Genomic DNA, 6,945 nt, shown 5'->3' on the forward strand with positions numbered 1-6,945 from the left:
AAATTATGAAGAACAGCATCAAGCTATACTAATCTCGAAGTTCACACCAAAGTGACAATTATTTATATGACTTTCTTTTTTTTTTGATGAGCTGAAGAAACCAGGTAGGCACTTTCTAAAATGGAAGAAATGCAGAATCTCTCTTTTCAAAAATACTTTGACAACATTTATTTCAATATTACAAAGTTATTTCAAAGGCCTGGCAAAAAGCCCATACTCGTGTTGCCTGACTGGTTTAAATGGAGTTAATTTTCTTTGATAGAGAAATCTTATGTAGCATATGGTTCACAAGTCTCTGTTTATTTAACAGTCAGTCTCTTAAATCCAAGATGTCATCATTTTGGAAAACAACTTTTATGAAGTTATCGTCTTCATATTTTGAAAATATGGTATGAAATGCAAATCTTTTTTTTCTTTTAAATTCTAAAGTTTATATGTTGCAATTTAAAATATATATGTGTGTGAAAGCATGTGGTTTCGATATAATAATTGCCAACTGCTACTGCCTGGGTAGAAGAAGTTTGAAGAGTCACTAAGCTAAAATGGGGTACAAAGTGTGGCTGTTTTATGAACATTCATATGTAAAATAAATTAATGAAATGACAATTCATTTTGCAACTCATGTGCCTTGTGCAATTAATTAATTTCACTGTGAAACCTTAGACTATAGCTCTCAGCTACTATCTTAAAAAATGAAGAAACTGCCCTGAAATGAACCAAATATGCCACATTATGTTTTTTTTCTCTTATCAGGTACTATTTCATTACTTTAAAAATAGGATAAATACTGACATTTTACTCTAAGAAATAAATTAATCTACTGGTAGCATAGAAATAATAAACTTCTTTAATGATTACGGATAAAGTATAATTAGTGCTTCAATGACTCTTCAAGCTCATAAAAACTGATTCTATGTATTTTGATAGGAAAATGAAGCTTATAACGATATTTTCCTCACCCCTCAGTAGGTTTCATCTGATACATTTTATATGCGGAAGTGCCGCTAACATGGCGCAGAGTTTTCCACGACTGCTCCATTTAAACGTCCTCCCTCATGACCCCGATGAGGCACGGATTTTCATAAGAGAAAGGGTAGCACATATTCCTGGAACTAGAAGGGAGTCTTTGTTACTAACTTGATTTTAAAAGTTTTTAAAATGTCTTAAAATGTGCCAACTGTCGGTCCTGCGTGTAAATTTATTGAAGAACATCATGGTACAAATGGTAAGAACTCGCACTCTGAAATTCTAAGTTCCACCTCAGCTATGTGTATGACTTTAGCCGTCAGCTTTTCTCATTCTCAGTTTCCATAAAAAATGAAAGTTTGCCTGGTTGATTTCAAGGTTCTTTCCATTTTGAACATTTTCTTGTTTAATATCTAATTATTGTACTTTCCTCTAGAAATTATATGGTTTTTTTCTATTCTTTCTTGTGGGGACAGAATTGTTTGTTAAAAAATATGTTTGCTTTAGGAGAAATCAACTTTAGTCCAGAGAGCTTCCAGAGCTGGATATATGGTCAAACAGACATTATATTTTAAAGACATCTCTACCTGGGTTTTAAAGGCATTTCTGACTAGAGGCCAAGTAGCATTGATGGTAAAAACGATTTTAAAATGCATAACACAAAGAAACAACAACAAACAAAAAACTTACTCAGAAGGGAGGGTGAAACATAGAATCTAAGAAAGAAAAGGAGAAATCTCCTTAGGGCAGAAGACAAAGATCTTATAATCAAAATCTCCATTTGTTTAGAAAGATCTACTACCCAAATCACTCTTCAAATGATTAATAATTTAGGATTTTTATGTGACCTTTGGTCATTAACTTTTATATAAGACCGAGTTGCAAAATGACAACGGCCAATGTGGGCTTTGGCCTGTGCTGGTCCTTGTGAAAGAGCAAGACTAAGTAGTTTGAACTCCACAGAGCGCGGTAAAAGGACAGTGATTGACGGTTCTGTCCATTCTTCTATTCATATGCAAATTGTATCGCATTAATATTAATATTTTCTAGATACAAAAGGAAATATTTCCTTTATCATCACATAAAAATATAATAAATATTAATATTTTCTACATTTAAATGTAAATTTAAAACACTACAATTAAAACACCTCATGATGTTCTGCTGTATGTTTGTTCTTTGCCTTTCTATGACTCAAATGCTTTGTTATTCACACTGATAACACCAGGATGCACATAGACAGGACCCTGAATCTGTTACTATGGTGACTTCTAGACATTTTAAAAGGAGAGCACCCATCATGTATCCATAAATTTAAAATGCAACTGTCTACCTTTTACAATTTTTCTTGAAAATTAGACATCAAATTTAAAAAAAACTATTTTAAGTCATATGCTTCTTATTTTGCTAGTTTCAACCATATGGACAAATAAGCTGTGTTTTCTATGGCTAATAAACCACAACTTTTGTTTCCCTCTAAAAATACTTGTCATTATTAAGTACATAGGCTGTGGAGACAGCCTGGTCTGGTTCAAACATACCTCTGCCACTTATTTGATATTTATTTTCATCTTAACATAAAAAGAATCATAAAGAGGAATTGCAATACACAGTGGATACATTTGATGTGAGTATGCTGTCTCTTCATCTACTTAGGTTTGGTAGTTTTCATTCTACAGGATTTATACATACTTTATAAAATTTGTCACTAACTATTTCTTGTTTTAAGATACTATTATGAATGGAATTATTGGAATATATCTTTTTATTTCTTTTTCTACTTGTGTGTTCCTAGTAAATAAAAAGGATACCAATTTTTTTATTGCTTGTTGATCTAGTTAGATTTACTTTTTAATTTTAATGTCTTATTAATCTCATTTCTTTTTAAGCCAGTTTGAAACAGGTTTTCTATCCTTTAAATAATGTATTGTAGCTGGTTTATCACCCAAGTTCGAGTCTAAGTAATTATCCTCAATTCCTCCTCTCTCCTTCATAGCTCAGACACTGTCGATTTCATTTTTTAGGTATTTCTTCAATTCACCTCTCCCTTCCAGTCCTATTATTATTGTTCTATTTAAGGCTTTCATTATCTTTGCCTGAGTTATTTTAGTTTCCTCTTACTTGGTCTTACTGTTTCTGGTCTATTCTTGCTCAAATTCTCACTTCTTTCCAAATTTGACCGTGTAATTTCTTCTTAAAATTCTTCAACTGTTCCCCATCCCTACAAAATAGTATGAGATCATCTCCATGTTCAGTTTGTCTACCTGTTTTTCTTTATCTCTCAACACAGCTGCTTTGGCATTAGGTTCCAACAATATCAACCTGCAAGTATTTTCTCCCTCAAATCTGGTTCTTTCTCGCTTTCATTCTTATCATTTTCTCCTCCCCTTTTTCCTCCCTGGCTCCTGTCTATAAACTCTCATGTGGAGTGAGATGATTTTCCTTTGTGATCCCATAAGAATTTGTGAATATCTTCATCACTTCAATTACTGCATTATGTTATGGTTAATTATATACATACATATATATATACCCATGCCAACCCCAGATTCTTGAGATAGGTATTGTCTCACAAAGTGAGACACATTGCAGCTTTTCTTTAAATTTTTGCTAAATAGTTCGATTCCCAGTCAGGGCACATGCCTGGGTTGCAGGCCAGCTCCCGGCAGGGGGCATACGATACATTGTGTGTCCTCGGCAGAGGCAACCATACATTGATATTTCTCTCCTTCTCTCCTTCCCTTCCCCTCTAAAGATAAATAAATAAAATATTTTTTAAAAAAATTTTTGCTAAATAAATAAATGCATGTATATGTGAGCTAATATCCAAATATATGCTTTAATACAAATATAATATGCTTTAAATGTAGTATGGTTTTAAGTATAGTATGCCTTTAAATACAGCATATTTAAAACAAATATAGTATGTTTTGAGCAAACTCTCAGCCCTATTAGCATACATGACTTAAATCTAAAAGACACTTTAGTGTATAACAAAGTAGTTCTGAATAGATGTTTGTTAAAAACAAAATTAGCCATATTAATTTAAAGTCATAGTTGTATTAGAAGTGTAAATTATTATTATTATGTCATGAAACTAGTAGAATAGCATTTCTTGAAAGTAACAATTATGTAAATAAGAGTATCTCGTGTTTTATCACCTCCTTTATCCCCAAAGTAGGCATGCAAAAACTGCCTGGAATGTTTTTGATGAAATAACAGTTTTTCAACAATGGGTAGGCTCCACTCACATGAACAGGAAGAGATTTCAAATATGTTTTTTTAAACTCATGGCATTAAGTCAAATGTTAACAGGCCAAATCCTATAAATGCATTCAAAACCTAACAGATTCCGAAGAGGAAATGTATGTCATTGAGCCATCACACTCCCTGTTACCAGGTGCACAATACTGGATGAAAAACAATAATACCATTTAAAGGTTTGATGGGAAGCTTATTTTATTTTGAAACATGTATTAATTTACCCACAAATTTTAAATCTTTATTTTAAATAGTAATTTAAGAATTATTATTGCTCATGAGGTATATATTAAGAGATCAAAAACATTTTAAACTATTTTTAAATACTTTAAAAATCAGTTATCTTTACACCTTTTATTTCTCATTGGTAAAGAAGTATACAAAAGATGAGGTATTGATACTATCATATAATAAGATCGATAGACCACACTTTAATTCTCACTTGACATATTTTGCTGAGCTGGTCCATAACTTCAGAGTTTTCAACATAAAAACATGTTCTGATATCACTTAACCACTAGAGGGATCACTTTTCTGGAAGAAGTATTTCATGTAAAGGGTTCCCTAAACACAAGCACCTATTGGATGCCTACTATGTGAATAACCCAAGACCAGGAGAAGAAAGCACGTTGACTCTTATATGTTGACAGTCTAGTGATGGAATAGAGTCACAACAAAATTTTTCTAATAAAATATAGATGTACATAGAGACCAAATATCACAAATATTTCTGTAGAAGAAATGTAAGCAATTGCAGGAACACAGATGAAGGCCTTGGATCTGATCAAATAAACACTGAGGTCAAACTCTAGAACTTTAGGAAAAGTGTTGGTAAACTGACACTGATCCTGTTTCAAAGACAAGAACCACAAAGCTTGATTCTAGTTCCAGAGATCAAATAGTGATTTATGCTTTATGATATTGGGTCTCTACGCACAGTCCCTGTCTCACAGCTTAAAACTCTTGGAATTTCCAAAGTGTTGAGAGAAGCAAATGTGTCTTGTGTTAGGAGAATGAGATGACTTTTGGGGAGCACCTAAGGATGAAGGATAGCTGCTAGCACACCCAACCAATAATTACGAGGTTGAACAGTCCCACCCCTTGACCTCCTGGGAAGGGAGGGAGGCTGGAGTTTGAACCAATGAGCAATGGCCAGTGGTTTTTATCAATCATGCCTAGGTAATGAAGATTCCATCAAAACCCAAAAGGACAGGGTTTAAAGAGTTTCTTGGTTGTGAACGCAGGGAGATGCAGGGGAGTATCCCCTGTGGAAGGGCCTGGAAGCACTGCCCACCTACTTTTGGCTCTGTGCATCTTTTTCATCTGGCTGTTTTCTGAGTTATATTCTTTTACCAAAAATCAATAGTCTAGTAAGTAACCTGCTTCTCTATGTTTTGTGAGCCATGATAGCAAATTAATGGAATCCATGGAGGGAATTGACAGAACCTCTGATATTTATCCACTCAGTCAGAATCGGGACTTTTAGCTGGAGTCTGAAGTTCCAGGACAGGGTCCTTAGAACCCTAATCTGTATCTGGTCAGTCAGAAGCATAGTTAATAGCCTGGGATTGCCACTGGCATCTGAAGGGTGTGGAGGAGAGGGGGAAATGGGGTACAGTCTCGAAGGATTGAGTCCTTAGCCTGTGGAATATGATTTATATCTCTAGGTAAATAGTGTCAAATGCAGTTGAATTCTCTGACACCTTGCTTGTTTACAATAATTGTTGGTGTGGTGAGAACACCTCCCCGGATGAAATTGGGATCCAGAAAACCAATGTACAAATTTTGTGCCTTTTAGTAAACCTTAATATTCAATCATTCACTGATAATATTGAGAGCTTCTAGTAAGGGGCACACATGTGCTAATTACTGTGGGGGTTTAGAATGAACCACCTCAAAATATGCCTCTGTGATATGCAGATTGTCTGAGCTAAAGGCCCAAGAGAAACTTCTGTCTCTCCCTTAACTACATGTAAGAACTTGAATTAATTAGTGGTTGTGCCCATAATAAGCAATTATTAGAGATAACCTCTTCTGAGCTATCTACAGGGCAGGACAAACTTCCCTTTTCTAAGCTTTTGCTATTTTTAGCACCCTGTAATGAACCTTTGAAGCTCCAAGCTATTTTCCCTATGTCTAGCTCAGAATATTTTATACACTCGTGTTTACTTTCTATCCCCGAACTTCTGTTTGTGAGGTCTCTGACTCTCATTCATGTGGGGCTCCCATACATATGTGTGTATTACATATGTTTTTTCTTGTTAATTTGTCTATGTCTATTTAATTATTAGACCAGTGAGAGGAACCTTGAGGGTAGAATAAAGTTTTTTTTCTCCCGGACAGAACCAAGGATCAACCAATGATGTAAACTCCCCTGCCTTGTTACCAGAAAGAACGCTGGCCCTGAGTGGGTCTGCATCATGCCTGTCGTGATAGGCCAGGGGAGGAAAGGCCACCTTGGGGGCGAGGTCAGGCACCAGATTTGCCTGTTGCTAGGCACCTGGGACTTTCCACCCTGGTGACCTGTATCTGGCTGTTTGTTGCTCGGCTAGTTTATGCAGCTATTTGTCTCGATTTCCCTATTGCTCTTACCCAGGGATTGTCCGAGCTTCTTACTATCTTATCTCATTCTTACAGAGCCGGAGGGCGCGTGGAAGATAGCCACTTTAACACAATGTACCAGATTCTGTCAGAGAAAACCAGCCTGTATCCACACGA

This window comes from Sturnira hondurensis, unplaced genomic scaffold (assembly GCF_014824575.4).
Source record: "Sturnira hondurensis isolate 20B ecotype Veracruz unplaced genomic scaffold, ASM1482457v3 Scaffold0010128, whole genome shotgun sequence".
Lineage (NCBI taxonomy): Eukaryota > Metazoa > Chordata > Mammalia > Chiroptera > Phyllostomidae > Sturnira > Sturnira hondurensis.